Here is a 20,570-nt window from a genome sequence, read left to right as displayed (position 1 = left end):
CCTCCTGAACTCTGAGTTCCTCCACATTTAATATGCCTTTTCCAACTACGCTCCCTCTGAAGTTCTTTTCTTAGGTGTTTAGTACCTTCTGCCCACTGGGTGAAATAATTGCTGTTCTAAAGATAGAAACAATTGATGGATGGCACTATTAGAGATTTACTTACATTTTTTAAAAAATTATGAAGGAAAAGCATTTGTCAAAAAAGAGAGCCACCTAGGAAAGGCAGTTGTTCAGAAAGTCCCCCCTAGGTGATATTTATCTTGGGGGGTCCAAACTAAATGCCTCCAAAAATCAATCTCATTAAATTTACAGGAATGATCTGATTTATCAATATTCATGCTAACAGAGCTCACGAGAAATTGATACATAAAGCATAATGCCTATGCATTCATCTTCTATGAACAATATAATGTCAGGCACCAGAACACATGTTCCAGCTTGGACAACGTATTCACATTTCTTTGGTCAACAAATATTTACTGAAAGCCAGTAAGTCCCAGGCACAGGTACTTTACAGTCAGGTTAAAGATCAACCTAAACTAGCAACCTAAGATTGTTGGGTGCATGTATCGGAGCAAGCTGATGGCTTCCATCACTATCTAGATGCCACTGGTCTACAAAATAATCTCTCCAGTCAAATGCCCTCCCATCTCCTCCACCATCACCACCATCCCAGCCCAAGCTGCCATCAGCCTTCTCCCGGACAAACTCAAAAACACCTGCAGCCATTTTCTGAGCTTCCACTCTTTCTCCCCTCCAATCTACTATCCACAGTGTGGCCAGAAAAAAAACCTTTTAAATTCAAAAGCAGAGGGTGGCTCAGCCCTACTGAAATCCCATTAATGCTCTGCATTGGTCTTACAGTAAACACCAGGGCTTGACTCTGGGCCCTGCCGCGGCCCACTGACCATTGCAGCCTCCTTGAAGCACCACTCTGTCATCCGCCCTCGTCAGCCTTTTACCCCTTTGACTCCTGCATGCTGAGATCCCTTAGCGCCTTAGATCTGCATGCCTTGTTTCCTCTTCATGGAAGTTAGTTGATACACGTACTGCCTCCCCTCCCCAAGCACATGCAAGCCTCATATCCTGCAGATCTTAGTCAAGTGCCACTTACATGACCCCCAAGATTAGGTCAGATCCCCCTACTTTAAGCTCCCATAGCACCTCCTGCATAGCTTATTAGTTTGGAATGACCCATTTATGTGATCATTTATGTTTATCTCTCTCATTCGGCCTTAAGCTCCAAGAGGGCCGATCCTGTACTCACTGTATTAACGCCGTCTACAATATTTGTACCAGGTGAACAGTCAACAGGTATTTTATTGACTGAATGGTGGCTCTGGGCTACTGGAACCTGCTGCATCAGTTGCCAAAACAGGATAATTCTGTTAGGCAGGTCACATGGCTTTTTGAAAGGCTCCCCCACTTGCCACGGTGCCCTCCTGGCCCCAGGGCATCAGGAATTAGGTGGGCACCGCCTACGTTGATTCCTATACTGGTGTGGTGAAATAAATCTTAAGATATTAAAAGAAAAATAGCACAAGGTTTAAGATACATCTGGGTAGCAACACTGTGGAGTGGACTTGTGGCGGCGGGTTACTAAGAAACACTATAAACAAAAAACAAAAACAGACACTGTGGCCAAAGGAAACCCTTGATGAGACAACACAGGCAAATGAACACACACACACACACACACACACATGCACATGTACACACATGCATACACACAGCGGTAGTCCTCAGAGGAAGAAGCATCAAGGACTTTGAGTTTGCTGCGTTGTGATGCTGCCTTAACAGCAGGGTCTACAGCAAGAAAGTGTGAAGATCCCTGAAGGAGACCCCTCACCCTGCCCCTCCTCCTGTCCCCAGGGCCTGACCATGTGTGTGGTTCACAGGAGACCTGGTGTGTACTGACTGCATCACTCTCCCATCTGCCCTACAAACCAACAGTTAGTTGACATTTCCACAATGCATTTGGCTCTAAATTCACATCTAGAGTGTGTACCTAGACAAAGCCAGGTGTTGTTCTAGGTGCTGTGGACCCAGCATGCAACAAGCCCCAAACCTGTTCTTAAGTAGGTAACATTCCAGGAGGAGACAGAGACAATAAATAAATGCTGAAGTACAATGTAAAATAACAGACAATGGTAAGTGTCATAGAGAAAAGCGAAGCCAGGGAGGGTGGTAGGGAATGTGCGTCGGGCGGGGGGGGGGGGGGGTGTTAAATTTTAAATAGGGTGGTGTGTTGAGAACAGACTGAAGAAGGGGCAAGGGTGGAAGCTGCCAGACCAGTTACTAGGCTACTGGAATGATCCAGGCTTGGACTAGAGTGCAGCAGTGGAAAAAAAAAAAACCCAAACCCGTTGCCGTCGAGTCAATTGCGACTCACAGTGACCTTACAGGACAGCGTAGAACTTTCCAAGGAGCGGCTGGTAAATTCCAACTGTTGACCTTCTGGTTAACGGCTGAGCTCTCAACCACTTCACCACCAGGGCTCCGTAGCAGCAAAGGTGCTTCTAAAAACGTTGTAGGAGCCTGCCAGTTTACACCAATATGAGTCATGGAACTTGAAGGAAATGCCCTGGGCCTAACTTTAACTGTTCAAGAACTAGCCTTCCTGGCCTTAATCCTTTTATAACTGAAGGTGGCTCTTGTTTTAAAATGACTACTTTTACAAAAGAAAACATAGTGAGTTTTTTAATTCACTGAAGAAGATATAATAGATGATCCTCAGGGCGGAAAAAATAAAACAGAAGGAGGAATTGAACAGAAAAGTGTATCCCTATCACACTACCACACCACCACCCAGTGCCGTCGAGTCGATTCCAACCGTAGCACTTAACCACTACGCCACCAGGGTTTCCGCCAGGCGCTCCTTGGAAACTCTATGGGGCAGTTCTTCTCTGTCCTACAGGGTCGCTATGAGTCGGAATTGACTCAACGGCACTGGGTTTGGTTTGATATCCCTATCAGTCACCACTAAATACTGGCATTTTTCATTTAGTCTGAAAATAACAGGTTTCTTTCCTACAAAAGGAGAAAGATCATTCTATACACGTGGCCACTGTAGCTAATTTATCCCTATTTATCAAAAGGTTTTCCACTTGAAGGTCTATAGATAAACAACAGGCTAAACTCCAAGCTGAGGTCAATACCATCTAGCCCTGACATTGCTCAGCTCTGCAGGGCCAGGTTCAGCCAGAAGAAGCTGGAAGCCACACTATCCTGTACAGACTTTTCCCCTGAGAAACCCATGATGATAACACGGCGTGAGGTAAAAAATGGATGTGATGAAATGCTGGAAGAACTAAATAAAGTATCCTTTTTGTTCTCTGCTCCAGGAAAAAAAAAAAAAAAGGTAGAGGAGATAACAGCACAGAACTGTCGTCATGGAAACTCTTCCACAGGGCAGTGAAGCAGTCTTACAGTTGGCATCACCCAGCCGTGCATGGAACACCTCATCTGTGCTGCGAACAAACCCGCATCCTCCCCCTAAACAGAATGCTGCTGTTTGGTCAAACACCATCAGCAGGCCTGGTCTCTAGCTGCCAACAAAATTAAACTCTGATTCTCAAAGTGTACCGCTTATAAATGGCCTGCCTTATTTGTTCAGCTTTTTTCCAAGTGTGGGAAGACAGGTAAATCACTCAGGGTCAGTCAAGTTTTGTCATTACCCACTAAAGCACTGCTTTTCAAACCTCAGTGTGCAAGAGAATTGCCTGGAGAGGCTTGTGAAAAGGCAAGTTCTGACTCAGAAGGTTGCGGGGCGGGGATGGGGGGCTGAGATTCTGCACTTCTAACCACCTCCCAGGTGATGCTGATGCTGCCAGTCTGTGGATCACAGCTTGAGTAGCACGTGTACAAACGCTACTGCTAGAGACAGCGACATCTGCATTTAAGACTAAATGCTTTACTCTTACACTGAAAATAAGAATTGGCTGTTCATGGTTTAGGAAAGTTAAACCCCGCTGCTTTGGGTTTGGAGCTGAGCGAGTACCTCAAAGTTTAACTTACAACAATGCTACCTTGACCAGAAATCATAATTCCAGATATTTAATACTATATGTGTGTGCATGGTTGGGGGATGGGGTGGGAGGGTGGTAGAATTCTAGCCTTTCATGCAGGAGACCTGGGTCAATTCCAGACCAATCCACCTCGTGCACAGTCACTACTCATCCATCAGTGGAGGCCTGTGTGTTGGTACGGCAGTGAACAGGTTTCAGTGGAGCTTTCAGACTGAGACAGACTAGGAAGAAAGGACTGGTGATCATGGGGATGGCGAAGGCCCAGGAAGCATTTCATTCTACTATACATAGGGTCCTCATGAGTTAGGGGCCAACCTGATGACAGCAAACAACAACCATACTATACGTGAAGTCCCTGAGTGGTGCAAACGCTTGAGTGCTCAGCTGCTAAACCAAAAGGTCTACCCAGAGGTGCCTTGGAAGAAAGGCCTGATGCTCTATTTGCAAAACTTAGCCATTGGTAACCCTACAGAGCACAATTCCACTCTGACACACAGGGGATCACCAAAAGTCGAAATCGACTGTACAGCACCTTGTACAGGTTATAATCTATTTATTGCTTTAGCTGACTATTTAGAAATAGTCCCAGTATTTTCCATTTTCACAGTTACTGGGAAGCCTGTAGAAATGTGTGCCTAGCATTTCCCAAAGTGTGAACTGAGCATGCTCATTAAAAGCAGGTGCAGTGGCTTTAATATACCCCAGCAATACCCTGTAAGCCTCGAGGTTAGAACTCTGCAAATCGGAAAGTCAACTGTGTCTTCAAACTTTCCCTAATTTGTGCAAGCCTCTACCCTGATGACTAATTCCTACCAATAAGGGAAATTTTATTTTTGCCATTTGTTCTATTTTTTTCTAAGAATTTAACATCCAAGTCAATCTGCTCTTTACCCCACCAATGGCAATTCTGAAAACATGGGAAGTATGGGCTCTGTGGTCACTTATGTGAAGGGCCATTCTGAGTAGGCTTTCTCCGGTGAGTGACAGGCAGGGGAATAAGTCTGGGAACTCCAGAACCACTGCTAAAAAAAATTTGCTTTTCTGAAGGATTTCCATACACCATACCAGCACCTGTCCCAAAGAACTGACGACCACACATGAAACCACACTGAAGACCAGCAGAGCCTGGCTCTGCGTCTGCACAGGGACACTCCCTTCAGCACTGGCCCCTCCATGTCCCCTATGCTCTCCTCTTCCACAAATTCCCACCCTTCCCTCCCCGTAAAAAAAGGCCCTGGTGGCACAATAGTTAAGTGACTGGCTGCTAACAGGTTTTGGCGGATCAAACCCATCCAGCAGCTCCTCAAGAGAAGCGACCTGACAATCTGCTTCTATAAAGATTACAGCCTAGGAAACCCTATGCGGCAGTTCTACTCTGTCACATGGGGTTGCTATGAGTCGGAATCGACTTGAGGGCACCCGACAACAACAACCTCTCCACAGCCTGGTTCCTTTAGTCCCACCTTCTTTTCTGTGCTCCTGCCCTGGGTGGCAGCAGGCAGCTTCAGAGCTCTGTGGATGCCAAGGCTGAGCCAGACTGCTGCAGGGGAGGCTGACATAGAGGCCTGCGATCTTAGAGGTGAGCGGCAGGGCCATATGCATGCGGACTGCAGCCCCTCTGGCTCTTAGAGGGAAAGCCCAGAGGCCCTGCCCCATACTGGGAGCCTCACAGTCTGGGTGGAGCTGATGAGGGTCTTTATTTTATGTCATGAGCTTTTTGTAAAAAAAGTTTTGAGACAGGCATTTCGGAAGCATTTGCAGAAACTTTCTGGCCTGACATCAAGTCATACGCACACTGAGACCTTAAACTTATTTTAGCATAACTTATAAAAAAAAAAAATACTAGATTCGGAAAACGTCCTAGGGCAGGATGGTGTGGCAAACTGGCCAAATGCTGCAGATTTTACTAATTTTGTTATTTTATTAATTTCTTTTTCTCTTGCAGGCTTTTAAGTGGCTGTAAGAGGTGGCCTGGGCTGAGTGACACAGAACGTGGATCCGCTTTGCGTTCAACCATACCTGTGTCTACCCTGAAAATGGCGCCGCCTGACCAGGTAGCTGAGGGGTACGGCCAGCAAACACACCGAGGACTGTGACGTCTGGTGGTTGCTCTGGCTTTGGGGCTGTTTGTATAAGTCTCAAAACAAAATCTTTTGAATTTTGTCAGTTCTTCTTAATATTTGAACAAACTAGAGGAGAAAGAAATTGGCCAATGCAAATGAGTTTTTGCCCCCCAAATTCCTCATTTGGTCTTGAGGGCGAAGGGTGCTCTTTCCTGAGAGACCCATCTGGAATCTGACCACAGGGCAACGGCCTCCAAATGCCACCCCCCACCCCCCCCCCCCACCATCTTGAAGCCTGGTAGCTCATCAGCGAGGATTCTCCAGGTACCTAATACCTCTGCCACTGCCTGGGCTCCGTCACCGAGGAGACAGACAGCCTACTGTGTGCCACCCCGCCCCCCTTCACATTCACCTTCACAGCACCCCGTAGCGGAGAGTTAAACTGGGGTGAGGGTCAGTAACGAGCAGGAGAGGGGTAATCTCTCATAAGCTTAGCCCTGCCCAAGCAGGCTTCCGGAGCCTGTGGAGCCCCCCACCTCCAAAGCAGAGGACCTCATCCCGCCTGTTCTCAAGCTCAGAAAAGGAACCCACCTGCTCCGATGGCCAACACAGTCAAATGTGAAATAGGCTACCACGAAAAACATTAAGCAAGCCAGGAACCAGTAACTAAATGTCAACAAGCCCACGTGTCCCTGCCCAGCACGGGAACAGGAACAGGAAAACATGCCCCTCTCCGAAGGCTGTACTGAAACACCGCCCTCACAAGTCTCTCAGGCTGCAGGCAAAAGATGCCGCGGTCACTCCCAGGCATGATGGAGGGGGAGAGGACAGATTTCTGGCCACAGCCGGTGTCTGTGATGAGCCCTGGCCAAGGCCATGGTCTCCACCCCTGACTACAAGAACAGGAACAGGAACTCCAGGGGCACTTCCACGGGGACTTGCCGCAGACCCTGTGTGGGGAACCACCCAGGGAGCCCTAGGTTTCCATCGACATACATCATACGCTGCCCTCCTGGGCTTGGGGGAAATTTGCACACGTGCAATGCCAAGGAGCAAATAAAGAGCTAAACTTTGGAAAACAAACAACAATGGGGTGGTGGCTGGGTGAGGGGGGGGTCCCTCAACTGGGGAAAGGAGAGAGAAAAAGCATTTTCAAAAAATGAAAACATAAGTTTCTCTAAAGCTGAGAACGAACAGAAAGAAACAGAGAGCCCTGGTGGGCCACCGAGAGGGAAGGTGACACCACGGTCTAAGCAAGAACAGAGAGTTCACAAAAGCCTGGGCGTGTGCTTGCTTCCATTCCCGCCCACCCACAGCTCTGGGGCAAACAAATTCTTGGCTGAGCAGGTACGTGTGGGAGGTCTGATTTATTTTCCAACCATTCCAGCTTTGCCTAGAACTACTTAATCAGAATTTGTCAAGGTCATACATTCAAGGATGATGTTACGGTCTTACAAAACAACTAACTCTGGGGTCTGGAGGGCAGAAGGGTGGGAGGTGAGAGGAGGGGAAAGAAGGAATTAGCAATCCTCATCTGACCTAGCTTCCCACCCACTCACACCTTATATCCACTACTATATTCTCAGAAAATCAGCAAACTGGAAAAACGCACAGCTGAAAGAAACAACAACTAATTTTAATAGTTGCCCGAGCGCATGCACAATTCTAAATACTCTGTGTATATGAACTTGTGTGATCCTCACAGTAACACTTTATCCCTGCCATCCCTATTTTACAGGGGCACAGAGAGGCTGAGTGATTTGTCTAATGACCAATGGCTAGAAGACATGGAGCTGGGTAGTGCACCCAGGTACCAAACCAAAGCCAAACCAGCTGCTGCTCAGTCAGTTTTGATTCACGATGACCCCATGTGTGTCAGAGTAGACCTGTGCTCCTTAGGGTTTTCAATGGCTGCTTTTTTGGAAATAGATTGCCAGGCCTCTCTCCTGTGGCACCTCTGGGTGGATTTGAACTGCCACCTTTGTTAACCGTGTGCACCACCCAGGGGCTTCTAGCGCATCCAGGCAGTCTTGCATTTAGCCCCTATGCTATTCTCCTTCTCTATGCTCTGCTATGTCATACCTGCAAAATGGCTAAATTGTATTAAGGGTGTTTTTCAGTTAAGGTTGTTGTTGTTATTGTGTGCTATTGACTCAATTCCAACTCGTAGTGACCTTATGGGACAGAGCAGAACTCCCCCATAGGATTTCCAAGGCCAAGGCTGTAATCTTTATTCTTTATGGAGCAGATCGCCAGCTCTTTTCTCCTGTGGAATCACAGCTGGGTTTGACCATCCCCCACTTTCAGTTAGCAGTGGAGTGGTTAACCATTGCGCCGCCAGGGCCCAGTGTGATAGCGTTTTCTTTAAGCTACTTTCCAGGGAGGGATATTACCAGGGCCAGTCCCTATCTTGAAATACAGATAGGAGAGGACCAACCTGGCTGCTCAAAAGCCATATAATTTTAGGAGGGCTGGAAAGGTCCCAAGACTCAAACCACAATTCCCCCTCAGGCACTGCCTGATTAAAAAGCAGCTCTGGGCAAGGCTTTGATCCTGTTAAAGTGTAAAAGTTGCTGGGAAGGGCACACAATGTACTGTTATCGGGCTTGGAGGGAAAGTTGCATTGTTATCTTTTCAAATATGGTTTAATGATAAGAACTTCAGGTGGTTTCCACATCCAATTCACCTGTCCAGGTCTGACGTGTTCACCGCTGGGTTCCTAGAACTCTGCAGGGCTTCACACATAATACCCACTGCTGGTCGAGTCGATTCCGACTCATAGCTACTGACATAATAGCTGCTCAGTCCTGCCAGTGTGGGTGAATGAACAAATCAAAGAATGGCTATCCACCTTGCAGGGTCTAGGTTTAAGGCAGAATTATGACACAAGTAGGAATCAAAGGGGCAGCTAAGTTGGGGTAAGGGTACCACTCAAAAAGTCTAAACCTAAACAAGTCCATCAGTAGCACACAGCATTAATTGCTGAAAGAAACTTCAGGGCATGTTTAAATAGTGTAACAGAGACAACAGCCCTGTTTTTTTTTAGTCTATTAATAACGGGTTATGCTATAATAATGGGTTAAAAGTGCATGCTGTTGCTGGGCGCCACTGAGTCGATCTGACTCACAGTGACCCCATGGGATGGAGAAGAAGTGCCCCCATAGGTTTCTTTTGGCTGTAATCTCTGCCGAAGCAGATCACCCGGTCTTTCTCCTGACGAGCCAGCGGGTAAGGTTGAGCCGTCAACCTTTCAGTTAGCAACCCAGCACTTAATCATCGTGCCACCAGGGCTCCTTATAAATATAAAAACTCATATATATTATATTAATGAAGATGGTAACACATTTAAGAAAGTAGTGACACCCATGTTTTTTTCCCTAAAATTATACCCTAAAGAGTAAGTCTGAACCGCCAGCCTTTAGGTTAGCAGTCAAGCACTTAACCACTGCACCACCAATTGCACCACCAGGACTCCTTAAATGTATTTTAGATATTTTTAAAACTATAATTTTAAGTCATGCTGAAATGATGTATAGGCAAACGTGTCACCCGCTGCTATTCATGACTCATGAACCTGTGCCCGTCCACTTGCCTGTGAGGCCAGTCCTTAAGGCAGGCTTCCTCTGCCATCCCTGTGCACGTATGACAGCTTCTTGTAAGCGCATCCTGGGTCAAGAAGGCTACAGCGCTGCCGCTGCCTTGTGAAAGGTCCGGGTGTACCCCATCTGCTCCCCCAGAGCTGTTCAAGCCAGCACCCGAATACAAAACCACTAAGTGCAGGTCTTGATGACTGCCAGGCGGGCACAGGGCATCTGGAGGGCCTTGTTTTCATCACAGTGTAACATCTCCTTCGTGATAACATCAGACTTGCAAGAGGGTAAATATTTACTCTAAGAATTAGATGTTTCCTGTGTGATTATAGATTTATGATAAGGAATGTGAACGACTGTTTCATAAGGCTAGTTACAGGCTTAGAGTTTTGAAATAAATATTCCCTACCCTAGCTTGGTTACGTGGAAAAAGTATCCTGCAATCGATCCCGAGACAAGCTATTTAAAAGAGAAATACCCTGTTACCATCTGCAACTAATGATCTTTAAGATCAGATTCTTAAAAATATTGTGCATTTAAAGCAAAGTATATAATTCTATTAACACAGAAGTGGATAATGTGAATAGAGCTATTATCCAGTTGTTATTAACAATACGTCATTGAACCCTTTCATATGCATTGGGACAGAATGTGCCCACAAACATTTTCAGGTTCTCAGGTTTTTTGGAAAGCTGTTTTCCCACTTACAGTGTGTGCTGCTGCAGGTGGCAGCCTTTATGACTGTTTGAAACTGAAAAAATGGGCTTGTGCCACCAATTACTGTTTTTACAGGTTATTATATAAGGTGTCTCCATTTTTAATAGGAAAAAAAGAAATTTTGAAAATTTTTATTTGGGACACATATGTCGCAGCAGACTCTGGGAAGACCTGGGTTGGGGAGGGGTATAATTAGTACGACAACATATGTCCCACTGGAGTCTGAGGGTAGACTAGTGGGAGGGGAGAAGGAAAAAAAAAAACAAAAAACCATACTACCTACCAAAAATTCGGACATACTCAATGATTCAGCATGCTTCCAATAATGAAAATATATGGTATCAAAAAAAAATTCAAAGAGGAAAATAATTGGGGTATGAAAGGTTTAAACATTTTTATTTTTTCCTTACAGCCTCACTGTCTTACTGACCTCATAGTAAACAAAAAATATAAATGTAAATTAAAAAAAATTTTTACTAATAAAAAGCCATTTTATCCAGTGTCATGGATTGAATTGTGTCCCCTAAAAATATGTGTATCAATTTGATTAGGCCATGATTCCCAGTATTGTGTGGCTGTCTACCATTCTGTCATCTGATGTGATTTTCCTATGTGTTGCAAATCCTATCTCTATGATGTTAACGAGATGGGATTAGGGGCAGTTATGCTAAAGAGGCAGGACTCAATCTACAAGATTAGATTGTGTCTTAAACCATCTCTTCTGACATATAAAGAGAGAAGGGAGCAGAGAGACATGGGGACCTCCTACTACCAAGACAGAAGCACTGGGAGCATAGTGCGTCCTTTGGACCCTGGGTCCCTGCACCGAGAAGCCCCTCAACTGGGGAAGATTGATGACAAGGACCTTCCTCCAGAGCTGACAGAGAAGAGAAAGACTTCCCCTGGAACTGATTCCTTGAATTTGGACTCGTAGCCTACTAGACTGTGAGAGAATAAATTTCTTTGTTGAAGACATCCGCTTGTGGTATTTCTGTTATGGCAGCAGTAGATAACTAAGACGTACAGTATATGGTGGAGTTTCATACTAGAATTCATGTGGTCTATGGAATGGCTGTAGAAGACCTGGCTGAGCTTGTTTAATGCATGGACTCCTCAGTAATCCCTTCCAAGAGGTGAAGAGTGGAGGTGAGGAACCCGGATTTACAGGGAAACAAAAACAAAGAAACAGAAACCAATGATCTAACCAACACAACACCATTTTCATGGAAATCTTAGTGAAATGCTTTGGCAAAATCAAGACAAAATATGTCAACACACCCCTCATATGTGAACTCTTTCACAAAAGGAAATCAAGTTAGTTTTCTACTGTTTGTTCTTTAGTGAACCCATGTTTGACCTACTAATACAATATACTTGTCTAGAAAGTCACAAATCATCTACTTAACTGTGTGTTTTAAGATTTTACTGGTGATCAATAGCCAGGGCATCCATGTGGTTTCCAAAATCTTTATTTAAAATCTGGACAAAAGTTGTTTTTCTTCTGTATGTGACCCCTTTTAAATTCTTCTTGACTCTTCAAAGACAGTCAACATTGGGGTCTTCCAAGATATTTGTAAGTTTCTTCAACATACCACAGAATTTAAGGACTGTCAATTTATAACCAATCCAAACCAAACTCATTGCTATTCAAGTTGATTCCGACTCATAACCAGGGCTGGATTATCCAGTAAGCAAAGGTATGCACAGGCTTACTTGTGCTTAATTACTAATCTGTAGTGAATACAACTAAGCCCGTGCATACCTTGCTTAACGTAAGCCAGTGCTACCAGACCCCTGCTCATACCGACCTCATGTGTAGTACCATAGAACTACATTCCATAGGGTTTTCAAGGCTGTGACCTTTCAGAAGTAGATCACCAGGCCTGTCTTCCGAGGCACCTCTGGGTAGGCTGAAACCCCCAAGCTTACAGTGGTCATTGAGCATCTCCCCCCCGCACTGAGCTACACTCCCAAGGATTGCTGCCATTTTGTACTCTTTAAAAATTTAAAACCATTTTCTTGCTTAAAAAGATGGAAGTAAAACAGTACTTAAATAGAATCACAGGCTTCCCCCCGCCAGCCCCCGCCCCAGGATACATTGAAATGCAACTCCTCCACACTACTGCTTTTTCAGATAGGGAAATATATTTAAGAAACATACTTAGTATGAAACAGTTACTGGCCAAGTAAGGACTCAGCATCCAGGTTTCCATGGTTTGCTGCCATCTTCCATATAAAGCAGATACAGAGCCTTCCAACCACTAGCACAAGGCTCTTGGTCAACTCTGTGAGCTACGATTTCCTTATATGTAAAAAGGGGACTAATACCATCCAGGGTTGTTACGTGAGCTAAACTGAAGTTTCTTAAGTCTTCCAGAATAGCATCCAAACTCCAAGTAGCACACAATAAATGTTAGCAGCAGCAGTCGTCAACAGAGTTTGTGGATGTCATTTTAGAACAAAAGTCCAGAGAGGAGGTGGACTAATCAGGGACCTTTGTGTTTTGAAGACGGAGACCAAAGGAATTAAGTGCTAGACTCTCCTGGAGCTGAGGGTATGAAGGTTGTAGGCATGTGGGGTTGAACAAGGGAGTTAAGAAGGGATTATCTACTATTTACTATAAAAAATACTTCCATAAAAAACAATGCAGGGTAGTTCTCAGTACTCCCAGAGATATGATTAAACTCAATGTGAGAAACAGAGTCCTGAGAAAAGAATTCACTAGAGGAAGTGTAGGATGGCCGTGCTGCTAGGTTCCTTGTTCAGATGAAGTCCTGGAGTGGACTCAGGTAGCCATTCAGGTATGCTCGCGAACATACCCTGGTTCCATTTCACCAACTAGCACCTGGCAAAAATTGGTGGCCTACAGTGTTTGGGTCTCTTTGTACCTTGATGTTGAATGAGAATCTGATATGAACGTAAGTTGTGTTGATACCCACTTTGGGGGTTTTGATAAGAAAATCTCTGGGTGATGAAATGATTTGAAATAAACCAAAGAACTTTTGTTGTTTTCACATTATGGTCATTATCAAAGGGTCAACTAACTAAACCCACTGTGGTTGAGTAGATTCCAACTCATAGCAATCCTACAGAACTGCCCCATAGGGTTTCCAAGGAGTGGCTGATGGATTTGAACTGCCAACCTTTTGGTTAGCAGATTTATAAATGACTTAATGCCACGTCCCAAAGGAAAATGGGTTTAAATTAGTATGCACTTCCTAGTTGTGAGATACATGGCTTGCACACGTGTGAGAAGATGGTAAAAGGATTTCTGTTTGTCCTGCTGGAGGTCAGTGACCAAAGTAGAAAGTCACACACCAATGTGTGTGGAGGAAAATAAAAAAAGGCTTGCCTCAGAGGCTTGGCTAGGACAGATACTTCAGAAAGGATAAGTATTCTAAAGCCTTGCTGGTGAGTCAGCAGCACCCACATCACCTGGGAGCTTATCAGACATGAAGACCCCTCGGCTCCAATTCTATTTACTTCACAGTATTTGGAAACCCTGGTGGTGTAGTGGTTAAGAGCTATGGATGCTAACCAAAACACGGGCAGTTCAAATTTCACCAGGACTCCTTGGAAACCACACAGGACAGTTCTAATCTGTCCTATAGGGTCACTATGAGTCGGAATTGACTTGACAGCAACGAGTTCACAGTATTTAGAAAAACTGTATACAGAAAGGACTAGAGACCTTTTCTCTATATTCTGTTTATTTCACCAATAAGTTGAAAAGCTTCCTGCTAAGGTATCTGGAGGGACCGTTAAGCTAATTTTCCCCTTCTCCATACACATGGGAAATATGTCCCAATACAGTGCTATAAACTTCTAATGCTAGAGTTCTGGTGAGGTTGTCACCAAGCTATTTTCTCATTTCCAATGACCCTGGTGGCAACTACAAATGTGGACCAAAAAGCGTGGGCCATCTGAGAACAAAGATGGTACCTGGAAGGTCTCTCTGTGAAGCCACTGGCAGGTCAGTAGAGGATCTCCACTTCCGGTCTCAGCCTTTGACCCGAAAGCACTATTGTGCAACTATAAAGCTGTTTTTTTATTTTTTTTAAAGACAAATTTTTTAAAATATGCATCTGTCTCTCTCGCCTCAATCTCTACCCATTCAAGCATCAACCATTCTACTTTTTGCACAATTGCTACCTTTTGCATTAAAGCTTCTCACAAACCATACCTTGCCTAAAAGTTATCTCTAGAAGAAAGAATTCAACTCCCATAACATACAGCACTCTGTCTCTCCTGCTCCAATAGAACTATCGTTCTCTTCGTTGCATGTATGGTTTTATTTCTTCTTTAAGCAGCAGGAGCATAGAACCTTATGGTCTTGTTTCTTCCAGTGCCCAGAATTTCGTACATACACCATGTATGTGTACATGTGTTTGTGTCCCGGGAGGTCTTGTGGGTGTACACCAAGATTTACTGAGCACATAGTACCCCCAGGCACTGTGTTTTACCTACATCCTTGCTTTTTATCTTCACAAAGTCTCTATCAAATAGTTATTATCATCCCCATTTTGCGGGTTAAAAAAAAAAACTCATTGCTACTGAGTTGATTCTGACTCACCTACAGGACAGAGTAGAACTGCCCCTAGGGTTTCCAAGGAGTGGCTGGTGGATTTGAACTGCCGACCTTTCTGGTCAGCAATTGAACTCTTAAGCACTGCGCCACTCAAATTCAGAGAAGTTAAGGCTTGGCCAATATCACAAAGGTATAAAGTGGCACAGCTGCAATTCAAACCCAGGTCTGTCTGATTCTTAGAGGTATTGCACTTAAAAAAAAAAATTTTTTTCACTTAAGAATAAGTGTAATGTCCATTCAGTAAGTCATTTAGTGAATAGTATTGTGTGTGTCATTGTGAATCAAGGTGTTTTAAGTCCAACAACTATAAACAACTACAATGTTGTTGTTGTTAGGTGCCTTCGAGACGGTTCTGACTCATAGCGACCCTATATACAGCAGAATGAAACACTGCCCAGTCCTGTGCCATCCTCACAATCGTTGTTATGCTTGAATCCACTGTTGCAGCCACTGTGTCAATCCATTTCACTGAGGGTCTTCCTCTTTTTCTCCGACCCTCTACTTCACCAAATATGTTGTCCTCCTCCAGGGACTGATGTCTCTTGATAATATGTCTAAAGTATGCAAGACATAGTCTCGCCATTTTTGCTTCCAAGGAGCGTTCTGGTTGTAGTTCTTCCAGGACAGATTTGTTTGTTCTTTTGGCAGTCCATGGTGTATTCAAAATTCTTCGCCAACACCACAATCAAAGGCATCATTTCTTCTTCAGTCTTCCTTATTCATCGTCCAGCTTTCACATCCATATAAGACGAATGAAACAGCATGGCTTGAGTCAGTAACTATAACACCAGGTATAAAGTAGCAAATCCAAGAAAAGGGTTTGTGTAAATGCTAAAGATGTTCAGAGGATGTAAGATTACTTTTGAGGTTTTTTTTGGGGGCGGGGGGTGGAAGCAGAATTAAAATAGTCATGAAAAAGATGGCATTGATTTGCAACTTGGATTTGAACAAGCACAGATGAGAGGTAATACTTTAAGATTAAATCGAACTCACACTAGTATTCTTCCTAAAGCAAGAAAGTAGACTAATAAGTTACCTTCAGTAAGTCTGTACTCTTAATAGAGAAAACAATTTCACTGACTCGTTTTTAACGTATTTTGGAAACATTTAACAAATATTTACTAACTGAGCAAGGAAAAAACCCTGGTGGTACAGTGGTCAAGCACTTGGCTGCTAACCAAAAGGTCAGTGGTTTGAACCTACCAGCAGCTCCATGGGAGAAAGATGTGGCAATCTGCTTTCATAAAGAACACACAGCCTTAGAAACCCTATGCGGCAGTTGTCTGTCTGTCCTGTAGGGTTGCTATCAGTTGGAATGGAACTCGATGGCAATGGGTTTTTGGGTTTGGTCTGAGCAAGGATGGAAAAGGAGGAAGGGAGGCAGGTCTAAGGTTCCTCAGGGTATTTAATTTGCCCAAACATACTGTTCTACATGCAGTCTGGCTTTACCATACGGGTTAATGAAACCCCCTTCCAGTCATTAACAATCTTTCATTGTGTTGTATGCATTCTCTGCCCAATCCTAAATCTTTATGTGCACTTCATATTCAAAAGACTAGCCGAATTGCTGCCAAAACCAAGTACAAGTCTATTTTTAATTTACTTACTTGTATGTACATCAAAGGATTTTTCTTTAAAAAAAATACTTTTGTATTTAAAAAAGGTAAAATTAACAAAAGATACTCATTTATTGAAAAGAGAAAAGAGGATCCATAAACATGTAAAACAGCATGAGTAAAATGTAAAGGTAACCTCGAGGGTTACAGTAGACTATCAGATCCACTTCTAAAGGAGGCCGAGGGTTCCCCTAATAAAAGTGTCAGCAGAGAAAAGCAGTCAGTCGCAGTACACCTGAGGCCATGAAAACCTGCTTCCCCCTTTCCTTCTTGTCTTTTTAAAAAGGCAACATGTCACATTGAGACTTTTTTTTTTTTTTTTAAATAATAGCATCCATTCTTGTGACGAATGTTTGCCAGGGATGTGAGGAAGAAAAGGGAAAGGAATAAAAAGGCAAAAAAAAAAAAAAAAAAAGAGAGAGAGAGAGAGAGACCGATAGGAAACAGTGAGACGCCATCTGCTGACAAAAGGGAGCAAAAAGATTTCTCCATATAGACTCAGTGAACGTTATGGACCAAGGGGCCGAGATAAACAGATTACGATTAGCAAGCTGCCATGAGAAATTCCTACCTATAGTTTGGTACATTTCCAGGCAAGGGGAGAAAAGTAGCAGGTGTTCATATGACAAGGAGTTAGCCAGGATGTGTCACCTAGTGACCTTGGAAATCATTTAGTCTCGAAAATTATTTAGACTCTCTAGCCTCTGTATCTTATTGCCTCATTTGTAACCCAAAAAAAATAAATAAATAAACCAAACCTGTTGCTGTCGACTCATTGCAACTCCATGAGCTACAGGGTAGAACTGTTCTGTAGGGTTTCCATGGTGGTAATCTTTAGGGAAGCAGATCACCCAGACCTTTCTTTCGTGGCACCGCTGGGTGGGTTCAAACTGCCAACTTTAGGTTAGTAGTTGAAAACAAACTATGCCATTCTTTGCTGGAGGGCTCTGCCATCTGCATGGGTGGGCAGCCCACACGGCAGAGTGTCGAAAATCAAGGCCAGAACCCTATTGTGACCCTCAATCAGTGACTGACTGGAGTTGCTGAGCAGATGCCCAGGTGCCCCATCCCTCCTGTGGGGTAACTGAGATGTTCTTTATGCTGACTCCCAGAGTTTCCCAGCAATGTTAAGCTCCAGTTGCCCATAACGGCAACTTGCTTGATGACAAATCCTTTATCAGCTGCCTTCCCTATGTCACTTCCTCACTTCCCCTATAGCGTTTCTTCCACCTTCTAAATAAACTATGTGTCTCAAAGGAGCCCAAGCTAAGAAAATGCCTCCTACCACGATAACCTAAAGACATGTTTACAAAGCATCAAAGACTACTGTCTTAGCTTCTTCTTAAATCTTCTACAGACAAATAAATAAGCCTGACATCCTCAGTACTGCCATAGAATTAGCAATACAAAATACAGAGGTATTTGTTAGAATAGAATAATAAGATAAATCCCAAGGGTATGGCCCTGGATACCCTTTTAACTCAGTAGTGAAGTCACTCCTGAGAGTCACCCTTCAGCCAAAGGTTAGAGAGGCCTATAAAACAAACAACAATACATGTAGCTCAACCATATATAGAAGACTACATAGGCACACGAGCCCAGGGGCAACGACAAGAAGGCAGAAGGGGGCAGGAAAGCTGGACAAATGGCAACGGGGAACTCAAGGTCGAGAAGGGGAGAATGTTGACATGTCACAGGGTTGGCAACCAATGTCACAAAACAATATGTGTATTGTTTAATGAGAAACTAATTTGCTCTGTAAACCTTCATCTAAAGCACAATAAAAAATACATTAAGATAAAATATCAGTGGCATTTTCATGAAGATTAAAGATTCCACTAGATTCATAAAAACAATAAAAAAGAATAGGTAATCCCATGAGTTTTTTCAATTCTGGTAGTAATTTACTTTTAAGTCAAAAACACTAAATCACTTTGGTGTAATGAAATCCTAAAAAACAAAAGAAAAACCCAAAGCATTTGCCACAGACTTGATTCCCAAACACAGTGACCCTGTAGGACAGAGTAAGACTACTCCATAGGTTTCCAAGTCTGTAAATCTTTATGGAAGCAGACTGTGGAGCGGATGGTGAGTTTGAACTGCTAACCTTTCAGTTAGCAAATAAGTGCTTTAACCACTGTACCATCAGGCTCCTTAAATACAGCAATAGTTGCTATACTGTCTGCTTAGTTGCTAGTTGGTTCATGGGTTAGGAGCCATCCAGAAATAACTTACTTTCTACGTTCTCTTGCAAAAAGGGTTTAAGTCATTCTTAGCCACAGAAATAAGGTTAACTTTTCCGAACAATGCTGCTGGTCTGGATCCTGGCTCTCCTCTGCAGTACTTCTTTTCTTAAGCACCATCTATCCCTCTCTTGGAGACCTCGTGGCTCAGTGGTTAAAGAGCTTGGCTGCTAACCAAAAGGTCAAAGGTTTGAACCCATCAATGGCCCTGCGGGAGAAAAGGTCTGGCGATCTGGTCCTGTAAACATTACAGCCTAAGAAACCCTATTGGGCCGTTCTACTCGGTCCTGTAGGGCTGCTATCAGTTGGAATCGACTCAACAGTACACAACAACAATTCCTCTTTTGCTCCCTTTACCTACCCCAAGCTTGGAAAGAAATCAAGCATTGACTCTTTTGCTCTTTTCCCACCCCAATCTAGAGATATCACTAAGAAGGTTTTTGAAGTAAGGAACCGTCTGTCTCAAGTAATTTCCACTGGGAGTTGACTAAAGGCACATTACAAGACCTTGGCCCCAGTGTCGCCACGTATTGGCCGCTTGGTCTTTGGCAAGCAACTTAACTTTTCTAGGTCTTAGTTTCTTCAACCAGCAAATGAGGAGGCAGCATTAGATGACCTCAAAGGGCTTTTCAAGTGTTTAAAGTTTTGTTTCTACCAAGCATACACAAAAATGCACTGAAGTGCTGAGAACAGGGTCTGACTAATAAGAGCAAACAGGGTACCAAGAAAGTTCTGCACTTTTAGGTTCAAATATCTTGCATTTTCTCAGAAACTCAACCCACTCAAACAGCAATGACCAAGACCAATATTACCTGCTAATTTAAAAAACCATGAATAGTTCCATGGGTTCTAAGATTTTTTAAAAAAAAGACCCATTTTCCATTTTCAAGTAAGTTTCAGAAACTGCGTTAAATAAAGTTAAATAGATCTCTTCACATCTTAGACTTTAAAAAAGCAAAGTGTGCACTGGGACTCCCTAGGAGAAGTGGCAGAAAATAGCAGTTTCCCAAACTTATGTGGCCACCCAAAAAAAACCAAACCCAGTGCCGTCGAGTCAATTCCAACTCATAGTGACCCTACAGGACAGAGTAGAACTGCCCCATAGAGCTTCCAAGGAGTGCCTGGCAGATTCGAACTGCTGACCTTTTGGTTAGCAGCTGTAACACTTAACCACTATGCCATCAGGGTTTCCCATGTGACCAAAGGATTCTTTTTTTACGCAGAAAATCTTGCAAATCCAGTGTTCCCAGGAACACACTTGGAAACGCTACGCTAACCAATAAAACATTCTGTTCTGAGAAAAAAAAAAAAAATTTTTTTTTTTTCTGAGAAGGCAAAAATGAATGGACTTCAAGCGTCACTCAAGGGACCACCAGGAAGAGCCTTGGCTGTAGATTAAGACTCTGTCTCTACTGCAGGTTCTGCTGCCAACTTGTTGCTTGTACTGGACCCAGTTTACCTGCCTCACCGGGCCCACTGGCCACCACCTGCCCCCCAGGTCTTGGCTGACGGCCTCGTGCGTGTTCCCCATCCCTTTATGTCCCCTCCCCCTACTCCATACACACACACACCACCACGGCATGCGGCCATCTTAGGTCTGTTCTCCTGTGTCTAGGTTTGGCAGAAATTCTGGCTGCAGAGGCTGCCCCTAAGTGACAATCGAAATGATTTCTAATCCTCATTCCACTCTCATCCTAATTTCTACGTTATCACATAATGGATAC

The 20,570-nt window shown here is 43.9% G+C and overlaps 1 long non-coding RNA gene across 1 annotated transcript in view; it reads right to left on the bottom strand.

The window, feature by feature from the left end:
- The window catches only part of LOC126081414 (uncharacterized), a 177,342-nt gene that overhangs the window by 113,096 nt on the left and 43,676 nt on the right, over positions 1-20,570 (bottom strand). The gene's annotated exons all lie outside the window — the stretch shown is intronic.

Source organism: Elephas maximus, chromosome 8 (assembly GCF_024166365.1).
Source record: "Elephas maximus indicus isolate mEleMax1 chromosome 8, mEleMax1 primary haplotype, whole genome shotgun sequence".
NCBI classification, from domain to species: Eukaryota; Metazoa; Chordata; class Mammalia; order Proboscidea; family Elephantidae; genus Elephas; species Elephas maximus.
This window is presented reverse-complemented; position numbering and strand designations above follow the sequence as displayed.